At 39.7% G+C, this 12,789-nt stretch overlaps 1 long non-coding RNA gene across 2 annotated transcripts; it reads right to left on the minus strand.

Moving 5' to 3' along the window:
• Positions 1-1,309: 1,309 nt before the first annotated feature.
• LOC148315551 (uncharacterized) lies at positions 1,310-8,848 on the minus strand. 2 transcript variants are annotated; one of them, XR_015840830.1, is made up of 7 exons: positions 8,659-8,848; positions 7,881-8,000; positions 7,146-7,280; positions 5,707-5,895; positions 3,312-3,407; positions 2,197-2,349; positions 1,310-2,092 (listed from the first exon to the last, which is right to left on the minus strand). It is a non-coding gene; the product is annotated as an uncharacterized LOC148315551 (long non-coding RNA). The 2 variants fall into 2 exon arrangements; XR_015840831.1 differs by having other exon boundaries at positions 2,197-2,413.
• Positions 8,849-12,789: the final 3,941 nt, after the last annotated feature.

The following is a 12,789-nucleotide window of genomic DNA, read 5'->3' on the forward strand; positions in this document are numbered from 1 at the left end:
TAAAGTCGATTTTCCTCGGTTGCCATCCAGTGTGACGCCATCCGGAACCACTGCTTCCTGATGCACAACCTGTAAATTACAGAAATATAAACAATTGGAAATATATATTTATTGCTGCATTTTATTGCTGGCGTGTGAAGTTTCATATTATAATTTACCTTTCTTTACACCAACAAGACGAGGAGGAACTTTCTTGCCGCGGGATGCACAATCTGTGAATTTTAGAAAGTATGCATGATTACCACACCATTCAGTATTGTTGTTTCCTCGTCGGGGAGGAGATACGCTTGCGTCTAACTGCACATTTATGCGACATTTTCTGCCCGCAAGATGCATGATATGTACAATAAAAGCATGAGGGGTAAAACCACATGTTCAATGGTAACTTGCGAGCGCTTACCTCCTCGTTCGGGGGGATCTGGTGAGGACTCTCAGCTGCTTTGGCTATTGTCCGAAGGCAGGCGATGCAGGCCGCAAGGCACGCGCACCCTCTTTAAACGCCTGTTTGTTGTGACGACGACAAAGCGTCATCCTCTCAACCAAAGCGTCTCCATCGCCTTGATGCTTTTAGGAAGCTTTTTTTTACAAAAAAGCATTCCTCGATCGTCATTTGCTTGGAGGATTTCATTGCTAACGCTACTAATGCGACTGCTGCTAGTGCTGCCGATGCTGCTGCTACCCACGCTGCTCTCCACACTTATAAGTCTACCCCAGGATCCCGCCCCCCATTTGTACCTCTGGCGCAGATTCAAGGCGTATCTTTTGCACCTCTGCCCCCTGCTGGGTGATTTTTACATGATTCACAATGCGGACATGGCTGATTCTCAGTCAGAGGTTGCATCAGACCCTTATGTACACTATGACGTAAAAAAGACAGGAAACGTACTTATACGTCTTTGGTAGAGGGCGCCATTGCATTAAAAGACGTCTTTGTACGTCTAAGGGAGTAAATGAGTTGAACAAAGTACAGGGTCCTTCACCTGACTACAGATGATCTTCTGGGGACTTTATTTGGTTTTAATCACTTTTGGGGTCTGTATCTATGCACACTCCCTGGTTTTGCTACCTTCCCGGGTACCACATACACACTGCTTAGTTTCTCTGCCTTCGTGGGTACCACATACATATTGCTTGGTTTCTCTGCCTTCCTGGGTACGACATACACACTGCCTGGTTTTGCTACCTTCCTGGGTACCAGTCACACAAACGTCAGACGACTCAGCACATACCGACTGTCTCAGCACTACACACTTTCACTCCAAGGCAGTGCTGTGAACCAACTTACTGACAAGAGGTAGTATTTAGAATTTTAAAAAGTGCTTGAAAGGTTTTGTTCATGTAAAACCAACAGATTATGACATTATTATTATTATTTAAATCAGTATTAAACAGCATCAGCATAGGTTAAAGATATTATACAGACTATATACGATAAAAAAATACTAAACCACCCTTGCTTTTCCGTCATTTCTTGTATAAGTTAACACACAGATGTATAACATTTGTTTATACAAATATAACGATTAAAAAGTAGCTGATTAGAGTTTTAATTTTGTATTCATTAATCTGTAATAAAAATTGACATATTTTGGTTAATAAAATTAACAAGAAATAAAAGTAAAGGGTGTTCTAATACTTTTTTCAAGATTGTCCTAACATACATTTAATGTTTACAGTATATGTCTTTGGAAGAAGCGCAGCATTAGATTTTTTTTTTTGTTCTCTCTCTTTGACTTCTGAATTTGAATTTCTGTCACAGATGTGCTTGAATTCTATTTTGGATGATTTGTGTTAAACTGCACAAATATTTGAAGAGCCATAGAATTCAAGAATCACACCAGTGCTGCTACTCCTCCGAACGGGTGAACGCCCTTGATTAACAACCTGCGTTGAGGTGGCTTTTGAGATTCGTGGTGTGGGAGAAAAATCTCTGAAGGCATTCTTAGACTTCAAGAGAGGGTCCACAATTTTCAAAGATTCACTTCCGTCTGAATCAGAGGCCTCACTTGTATCCGGAATATATTCATCTCCACTGTCATCTGAGTTGGAGTAATAATGCTTATCCATTCCAAAGTCAGCCTGTTTTTTTAATCTAAAAAACAACAACAACGAAATATAAAGGATAGAAGGCAGGAGACCAATAAAATATATGCAATTTGCTTGTAAGATTCCCTGAAATCTATATGGGTTGTTTACCTGTATACTTTTGGTCCTCCTGAGCCTTGGGATAGTAATATGGTCTGGGTCTGAGGCGCAAAGTTCAGGGGCAGGATTTGACAATGATTCGTCAGAATCTGTGTCGTTATTCCAAGGAAGATTCAGCCCATATTTTTTGTCCAAGGGAGGAGACTGGGTTGCATCAGAGTCCAAGAGAAAATTGAGAACCCATTAAATACTTAATCCCCAGAGGAATCTGCACAGAAAAAGGTCTTAATTCTATTTGAAAAAAAAAAAAAAAACTAAAATATTGATGAATGATATGACAAAATAATGTAATAACAAAATTAATTGACCGTAACAAAAAGCTCCCGGGAGGAAAACTACATTAAATGTTTTTTTAACAGGGCAGTGAAAATATTGGAAAATAAAAACGATAATAAATAAAATAATATAAAAAAAGAATTCAATGTGTATCGATGGACCCATATGAAATACTTATATCGCTATGTACTTATCAGCCATATCGCCCAGCCCAATATGTAACTGCAACTTCAAAACCTCGGGCCATAACAGGATTGTAACATGGGATGCATATCTTCATTCCTAAATTTGTAGATCCCGAGGAGGCTGCTCAATGGTCCTGGTAATCTAAACCTCAACCAATTCGGTCACAGCCAATGTTCTCCATCCTTGTTAAGAAGTTTTGAAATGATTTAATAGATATACTATTGCAAACTATACCAGAATTTTAGACATTTTAAACTTTTGATCACAATTTTACCTATTTTCTAAAAATCTGAAGAATCCACATGCCAAATCACCTGCTGTAGACACATAGGTTCTGTTCTGACAGATAATTCAGTTACAGGTTGTGTACTTAAAGCCAATAAGAGGGCAATGCAGCAGTCGACAACCTGACGAAAGCTTAAGTCTCCCAATGAGAGAACTGTAGTGGCTGGTAGGTTCTTAGATTGTAACATAGTAAAGACATATACTAGGCATAACTGTATATCATATGATGATGAGGGAAAATATTATTAGCTACGATTTATGTCCAGATATATTAGAAAACTTGTCCAACCAGCACAGGTCTATCTAACTGTAATTTTAACATCTCAAGACACGACAGGATGACCACATGATACGCATACCTCCTTTTCAGAGTCTGTCAAAACTTGAGAAGGCTGCTTCGATGTTCTGGTGGCATCAACCTCAGCCGATTCAGTCATTGTCGGTTGTCCTCCATCCTAATGAACAAGTTGAATATTAATTTAATGAATTAAAAAAAGAAAATGGATCAGAATTTTACACATTTTAGGCTTTGGCCACCCAAAACAAAAACTAACAAGTTCACGAATGAAACAAAACCAATTACTTTAGCGCATGACAATTAATCTTCAGTAGAGATATGTTGTGACTGATATTTCAGTCACAGGTTGTCTTTTGAACGCCACCAGGGGCGCAATGGAGCACAGGACAGCCAAAAGTCTTCTTGTCGGACACCTGTAGTGGCTGGTAGGTTCTAAGATTATAACATAGTAAAGGCACATACAACTCCTAACTGTATTTCATATGATAATGAAGGAAAAGATGATTAGCTATGATTTATGTCAACAATAAAAATGGCTCTACGGGGTCCCCACAAACACAAACCTGACAGTTGGGTGTCAGATGGCCAACATACCTGACACGCAATTCAACTCAACTGGACCCCACAACACAAGAAAAAGCTGAGTGAGCCTCAAACCAGACATACACATTCACTGACAAATATCCTGTGACACCAGATATATTAGAAGTCTTGTCTAATCAGCACACGTCTATCTAACTGCAATTTTAACATCTCGAGACACGACAGGATGAGTACACGATACGCATACCTCCATTTCTGAGTCTGTAAAGCCTGGAGGAGGCTGCTTCGATGTTTTAGTAGCATCATAAATTTATTGAATTAATTATATTTGAGGTTGGATTAGATTTTTACACATTTTAAGCCTTAGCCACCCAAAACAAAACATAAGCTCATGAATGAAATAAAACTAATTAATTTCGCCCATGCCAATTAATCTTCTGTAGACACGTGTTGTGACCAGTGTTGTTTTTGGCAGGCATTTTAGATTTTGTCCAAGTCATTTGGACAAAGTGCTGATTTGTTTACATCACATTTAGTCATCCCAATTCGTTATAGTTTTAGTCCAGTTTTAGTCAACGAAAACTAAAAAAAGGGTTTTAGTCCAGTTTTAATCGACGGAAACGCAAAAAAAGTTTTACCCTAGTTTTCGTCAATTTATTCACAAAGGTTTTAGTCCAAGCGGCACGGTGGCCCAACTGGTTAGCAGGATGGCCTCACAATATTGAGGTCGTAGGTACGATTCTGGCTCCGGCCTTCCTGCGTGGGTTTCCTCTGGGTAATTCGGTTTCCTCCCATATTCTTAAAACATGCATGGCAAGTTGCTTGGACACTCTAATTGCCCCTAGGCATGAGTGTGAGCGTGGATGGTTGTTCGTCTATGTATGCCCTGCGATTGGCTGGACACCAATTCAAGGGTGTACCTCGCCTACTGCCGAAGACAGCTGGGATCGGCTCCAACACCCCCCGCGACCCTAGTGAGGAGAAGCGGTACAGATAACGGATGGATGGATGGATGGGTTTAAGTCCATTTGAGTTAAAACAAGGCATTCAAGGTTTCCACCCAAGACCCACCCCAAGACTTTTGGATGGACTACAAAGGATTCTTCATTACAAACAGAAAAAAGTGGCAACAGTGGAATCAATGCTCACTGCTCCAAAATAAGCAGAGAAGCAAAACATTTTGTTGGGCAACTGTTGTGGCTTTATTTCACTAAAAGCAACATAAAATAATTTATGAACCACATGCTAACAATTTTGTCTCGTCAACGAAAAAAATTCATGTACATCACGTCATGTTTTCGTCATAAAAGAACCTCGTTTAGCTTGTCATCGTCATTAAAAAAGGGGCGTTAACGAAGTATTTTCGTCATAGTCATCAGTGACGAAAACAACACTGGTTGTGACTGATATTTCAGTCCCAGGTTGTCTCCTGAACACCACCAATTGGGCAAGGGGGCGCAGGAAAGCCTGGGGTCTTCTATTTTTACAGTATAGAAAGGCTAAATATCAAATTGAAACAGTGTTTTATATCATGAATATACAGGGTTGGTGCTGGTTCTGGTAGGGAAACCACAACATAAAGATGTCCTTAATTAGTCCCACAATGGGTATATTTGCAATATGGCATATGATGGCCTAACAGGGCCACCGCCCAGAAAAGAGTAACGCAGAACTTTGTAATACTGTCACTCCCTGACCAGTTCGTTGTTCCTGAAGAGCTAAACTTTGACTCAGACCCACAAATTTGAATTACAGATAGTGGACAATGGAGAACTCCCCCAGTCAGTCAGCATGTTCAACTTCCATAGAAACCTCAACATACATTTATTAGATTGCCAAACTAATTGGAAACTACATCACCAGAACACCACAAGTGGGCTCTGTTATTGTACTTAAAGATGCATCTTACAAACCTGTGTTCTCCAAGGCCAGCTGGTCCATAGTCTTAAGTTATTTCTTCGCCAACATCAATGTCTCGGAGCGCAAACAGACAGAGGTGTGGTCTGTCCTCTGTTGTCTTCTTCTTCATTTTACAGTTGGGGTGCATGTGGTCATCATTAACCAGTCTTCCCAGACTGCCATCTTCTTGAGCGGCATCAACACTTAAAATAGATTTAAAAAAAAAAAAAACAATTATTCAATCAATGTCAGAAATTAATCTTTGAGACAATCTTGTGTACACAAAACATAAAAATAGGAAATCCACAATTTTTAAATCTTCTAAATCAAATCATACAAGAAATTTCTATTGGAATCAGACCCTATTAACAGCTTGTCTTTGAGACTTCATGGTCTATATTTTCATTTGTACAGATTCAACGCATGAATAAAAGTAATTACCGTATTTTCGCAGTCATAAGCAAACAAAGCGCCCTGTCAGTCGATGCGTCCATTAAATGGACAAAGTACCACTCACGTCCATCAGCCCTTGTCATCAACGAGCTGTTGGAAGTGCATGTTAGCACACCCTGCTGGGCAAAGAGTGAGTTGTCCATGCTTACAATCGACCGTGACAAATACACCATCTGACTATAATGTTTGGGTGATGGTGTTGGAAAAAGCTGGACAAAGGGCAGCTGTCCACAATGTTTTAGTCTGTCTTATCATTTATGTTATTGCAAGCAAGAAACGTCCCAGGTTTAGACAACAGACAAAAAGTCCAAAGCATAACAGCACATCTCTTTAAACAGCCATGCAAATCTCTCTAAACAGCTATGGGATTGTGGGTCTCTGCTCCCAGAATGCATTGCTTGAATTAGCTAAGGCTGAGTGGCTTTTGTATTATTTTCATTTTTTTGGGGTATATTGATGGCATGAGAGATACATGTTTGTGTTAATCTTATTTCTATGTTTCATTGTTTGCTTGTATGATGAGTTTTTTATTTTTTTTTGAAACCGTGACTCTAAGGAGTGTGGTGAGCAGCCAAGTCCCTCCCCTGACGTTGCTTTGTAGGCTATTGCCAATGCACCTAATATTGGCCTGAGCCATTGTCAGCTATTGTCAATAGAGACTTGGCGTCTGCTGCAACAATGGGGTGATTGCTCATGTTATTGGGGCATAGTAGGCTGCTATCGGCTGTGTCAGTGTGGGCAGCTCTGCCAAGTTCATGCTATGCTAACAGCAGCTGTGCTATCGTCTTGTCAGGCGGTGCGTCCAGTATATGTTACAAAGACAGAAATAGCGGCCTCAACAGGTGTTGCGCCCTTTGACACGGCGCGTCTTTTGGGTGCGAAAATACGGTATACATTTTTGCTTAGAGAATGATTTTTCCCCTAACACTTATGGGATGAGTATGTGTTTATTTTTTTAAATAAAAACAAAAATAAGATAACATCTCAATCTTTGCCTCACCTCCAAAAAGACAGTGCCTCTTCCATCCATCTTCCTGCGTTGAGATTTATCAGAATCTATCAATTTTCCTCTGTACTCCATAATAAAGAATAAAGTCATCTTTCCTGAAAGGGGCCTTGGTAAATACTCCTCGACCTAGTTAACAGGGAAATCAAGATAGCTTCGTCATATTTTTAAGCACACAAATAAGGAGTCATCATATTCATTTGGGCCACTATACTAATGTAGGGTGGTTTGAAACATTGCTTCTTGTGAGGGATAGAGCAGAGCCCTTCTTTATGATTTTAAAGGAACAGACCAGCCAAAATTCATTTTCCAGCATTGCATTAGCCAGTATGTATTAGGACTGAAAGTACAAATGTCAATGGCACCTGGTTACGTAAAAAAAAAACTTTAAGATTATTTAGTTTCATAACAATGACATACACTGTATACACAGTCATATTGGATCGCGTCACGTGATCTCTGTGACGTATAACGTGCTTTACACTAGACTATCAATATCGGACTTGTTCACCGGTCTATTGTGGTATAAAAATGCCGGAGGGCGTCATCAAGTACAGCCTTAATTTAGATAGAACTCCTACCATCAGGTTTCACGCTCACTGAAATAACTTGAAACTGACAAAAGAAAAGTTCAAGACACTCTTAATGTAAAATAACCACTTAAAAAACGATGTCAGCTTGGTTATCAGAAAACAATAATATATCTTAGCAAAAGCGTTAACATCATACCTTTAAATGAGTTTATATACTTCGCTTCTAACTCTGCAGTCTTGTCGAGACCCTTGACTGCATGTTCAATAGTATCCTGCTTTGGGGACTTCCTGCATCTCAGGGAAGGCATTGTTTATTCTATAAAGAAAAAAGACAGTTTTGTGTTGAGAATTATTAATACTATAGGCTAAATGGAGTTTTAACAATATCAGTGTAAGAAAAATAAATTATAAATTAAAAAAATATCAATCCCTCCATCCCAATTAACGATTTCAACCATAATAGTTTATATTGAAGTTTAAACAACAGACAGACAGATTTATGCAGTGTGACTACAAAAATCTTACCAAAATTGCATTCACAGTAACCTTTGCTTTAAGAATCATGTAATTAACCAGTGAACATCGTGTCTTACACAAAAATTAATGACAGAAATTATCATGGTACTTGCATTCTGTTGTTCTATAACAAAAGTGCAAGCTGTTAGCTCCGCAAAGCTAACGCAACAAGCTAGCGTCCCTCGTGCTCACATTCAATGCAAACCTGACCACCGGATGAAAATACGCGTCGGTTTAGTTCTTTAAATGAGTAAAAGCACCATGACGTTTTATAATTATTCAATGCTTAACTGGAGCTCGTCAATTATGTCGATGTAGGAGCACATGTTTGCTAGGCCAGTGTTGTAGGCCCACATCCATGGTGCTACTTTGTATAGTGTTTTCCACACAACTATCTCTAACCATGAACAAATGCACTCGAGGCATGTTTTGAATAAAAACAAACGAAAAACACTTACCTCTCCGTTTCAACAGCAGTTCGAACTTCGAAGTGGTGATATTCTCCAGCGTTAAGCACCTGCTCGAACTGCGAATAGGTCAAATTCAACAGCGTCTTTTTTCTGTCTTAATAAGGACGCGATGAGAGGAGGAGCGCTTGCCTTTTCGTCAGCACGCCCCGCGCGGGAGGTGCTGCTTTATCACTCTCTATCTGTGCCCGCCCGCCGGCATGTCGATAGAAAAATAATATTCCTTCAAACATTACTTTCATCTTCTTAACGTTTTGTAGTGAATTTAACAGGTTCACCACTTTTTTCAAATACACCAATGGAAAACAGGTCTTAATTGAGGAAACATACAAAGAGCGTCTCACAAACACCTTATGATGAGCAATGTAATTTGATCACGTTTTTTGTCACTGCCTGGACGTCGGTTCACTGGCCTGGTGGCAGTGGCTTGTAGACACTGTCACTGAGTGGGAACGGATCTCAAGGTGGGTCAAACTAACCCAAGCAGTGGATCGGTCCGTTTTTTAAATTTATTAATTTTTTTATTTTATGTATTTATTTATTATTTAATACAAGGGCTTCGGCTCACTACCAGTGGGCGGGACCAAAGAATTTGGGTTTCCTTTGAGCTAGGAGGCAGTCAAAGGCAGTCCAATCCCCGGCAACATAAAGCGCCTAGCTCTGGGGACATGGAATGTCATTTCTCTGGTAGGGAATGAACCCGAGCTGGTGTGTGACTAGACCAGTGGTTCTCAATTATTTCCTGTCATGCCCCCCCTACCAAGAAGAAAACAATTCGCACCCCCCCCCACCACAATTTTTTTTTACATTTCGTACTAATGTACATGTTCTTTGCATATTAATGTTAGATTGTCAATAAAATATCTTACCTTAACAAAGCTAAATTGATAAAAAAAAATATCATTTTGAGAACGACTATTGTGAGGATCTCGAAACTCAGTACTCTGTGGTGCTAATATTGATGAGATGATAAATATGTTGAAGCCACAGAACAAAAAGATTAGATATTGTTTGGAAATTAATGACGTACATAACAAAGGAATATCAGCCTTGATTGGAGTACATTACTGCATTTAAATTTTTAATAAAAACGAAACAATTATTGATGTTATGACCACTATGAAGAATTTAAAAAAACAATATATAGGGATAATTATAGTTTTCATTTTGTTATGTTTAGTCTGTTCATGTTGCATTATTTTTATGACAAAGATGATGGTTAATCGTAGGTTTGTTGCCCAAATGTACCGTTACAACCTGATTAATGTTGAGAATGACGAACTCAAACTGGACACTAAAACGTAAAAACACATGGACTTCTTGCCCCTGTCCACACACGTGCACACACACACACACACCATACACGAAGATCCGGGAGGTAAGGACGGCTGTCCTCTCCTACAACGAGGCAAGGGCCTCCACCAAGTCACCCCAGGGACAAGTTTTATTCCCTGATGGTCATCAAATTATGAGGATCTCATTCTACGCCGGAAGGGAGGAGGGGAATTTTTCCCTAATGTGAGGTTTTCGCTCCTCCACTGATGATCACACTGTTGTATGATTTCATTATGATGATCTGTCTTAAAGCCGTAAGGACATGATTTTTAAATCCACAACAGGGGGGAAATGTAAGATGGGCTGAGGATAGGTAATCAGTTTGTGTATTCATAATCATGTTTTTATACACTCATTAATGTTTAACACACACAGAGACACTTACTTGTTATTTTAACACACACACACACAGACACCGTATCCTGAAGATGTGTTTAGTTAAACTGACCTTGGGTTATGATTTTCTGCCTGCTGGAGTCCCTGGTGATTAGTTATTGATGCTTTAGTTAAACTGACCTTTATACCGTGAGTTATTGATGTTTTCTGTCTCTTGGTGATTAGTTGTTGATGCTTTTCTGTCTTCTGGTGATTAGTTATTGATGAGTTAGTTTCAATAAAAAGGCAGAACGGAGGGTGAGAGTCAGAGGGTGTGCGGGATTGAACTGGCAAGACGGCTGTTTCGCCTCCTGGCTCCCTCTCCCATTCTGAATGGCACAAAACGAAAACTTTAGTAAGTTATTTCAGTCTAAAAAAGGCGTCAGGGCATTTTTAAACCGGACAGTAAGTCGTCACTGTCTTGGTTCCTTTTTGTGCCTTGACCCATCCCGGAATTATTGAAAGGATGCAGTCCTATTTACAGGCCCCAGTGACACCCCAGGTTTCTGTTGTTTGTACGAGGGCGCTTAATAGGTACTGCTATTCACAATCGTCTTAGGCTGTTTCTTTGCAGAAGTTTATGGACAATGTGTAGTGCTGTAGGATGCAGTCTAGAGCATTCTTGACATTGAAGCTTTTGTTTCCAGCAACTGCTAATGCGACCGTGCATCAAACATGCAAAACACAGACCCTTGCTCCTCAAGAAGTCAATCTTATCCTTGTGATGCTTTCTCCTAAATTCCTTACAAATTGTGAGACTGTTGCTCTCCATTACAATTAGCACATGGTTTGGCAATAGCATCCACTGAAACAGGTTCTGCCTTTGGCGTGGTGGTTTTGTTGTTTTCCATCTTGGCGGGCACAATGACTGTTGTGAAGACTTTCTTTGATTTTGGTGTTTCTGTGTGTTGTGATTTTGTTTTCTGTTTTATAGAATCTTTCGTGCTTGTCAACAAAGTCAACAAAATCCTTAAACTTCACTCTTCTATTTGTTCTTTCTTGGAGATTGCAGGCAAATTTTCTCCAAGATTCTATAAGTCTGTATGGAAGTTTGTTTGCCAATGCCTTTATATTAGCCATGTTGTCCAAGTCCTCCATGTAATTAACATCTGCCATTATGTTCAAACAGCCCATAAGGAATAATGTGAAAGACTGAAGTGCAACACCATCTTCAGACTTGATTGTTGGCCAATCCATGGCTTCCTTTAAATATGCTTCTGCTATCATGAAGTCATCACCATAAAACTCCTTCAAGATTTGTTTTGCTTTGGTATATCCTGTCAGAGGTTCCATATGGATGCAGCTCTTCACCAACTCATGTGGTTGTTCACTAGTATACTGCAGCTAAAATTGAAGATGATCACGGTTATCACTTGTACGGCCTTCAATCCCATGTTCAATGGCACCTATACAGGTTTTATAATGCAGAGGGTCGCCTTTAAACGTAGGAATGGAAAGTTCGGGAAGTAGCGATGCTTTTTGACTCTTTGCTAAGTATTCTGCGACACTGGCTTGCTGTGAGATTGCTTGGCAAAGGCCATCAAGCACATGTCCCTGTTGTTCTCTACTTTCTGTCTGATGTGGAAATCTAGCCATTGGAATAGTCGAAGTGGGAGCATTTCAGGTCAACACTGCTTGTTGCTCTGATAGGCTGTGATGGTAATTGAATGTTTTTCCTTGTTTAAATTGTAACACACTCATCAGGAATGTGGATACCATCCTCCTGGGTATTTTCATATCTTCTCAAGACATCCAATTTAGCATCAGACTCAGGGAGTGCCGTTTGCATTGCATGCATTTGCTTCTTTGCCTTAATTGCAGCTTCTTCTTGCTCAAGTGCCAACCTTTGTTGTAAATCAGCAGCCTTTGCCTTTAAACATGCTCGTTCCATTTGAGCCTTTAATTTAATTGAAGACGTTGACAGAAGTGAGCTTCTGTCTGTTAGATTCTTTACTTCTACTTCTATGGGTGTAGTTAGTTGATGCAGATCTACTATCATCAGGTGATATTTGTTTATTGCATCCTTCCTCTGCACGTTTCAAAACGTCCTTCTTCCATTGCTCACATTTCCATTAATTACATTTTTTGGATCAAACCAGTTATTTTGGTCATCGGCAAAATCCTCTTCAGTCTTTAAATTTTGCACACCGGAATTGAGGTCCACAAATTCTTGCTCCATGCCGCTAAAGCAAACACGAAGCTCAGTTTTTTACAGCGTCAACATTTGCATCATCCTCCATCAATTGTTCAATTTGACGTTGCATGGAGGTCAATTGAGCAAATTTGCACCTGCGTGCCTGCATCCGTTTAGGCTTGTGATCTTCTACAGCTTTTCTCCGTCATTTTTAATGTCCGCTTTCCACTGTCTTGTTCCTCCATGTCAATCCACAATCAAGCAAACAAAAACGTCAA

Source organism: Idiotropiscis lumnitzeri, unplaced genomic scaffold (genome assembly GCF_059441095.1).
Source record: "Idiotropiscis lumnitzeri isolate Australia: NSW breed Sydney's pygmy pipehorse unplaced genomic scaffold, RoL_Ilum_1.0 HiC_scaffold_104, whole genome shotgun sequence".
Lineage (NCBI taxonomy): Eukaryota > Metazoa > Chordata > Actinopteri > Syngnathiformes > Syngnathidae > Idiotropiscis > Idiotropiscis lumnitzeri.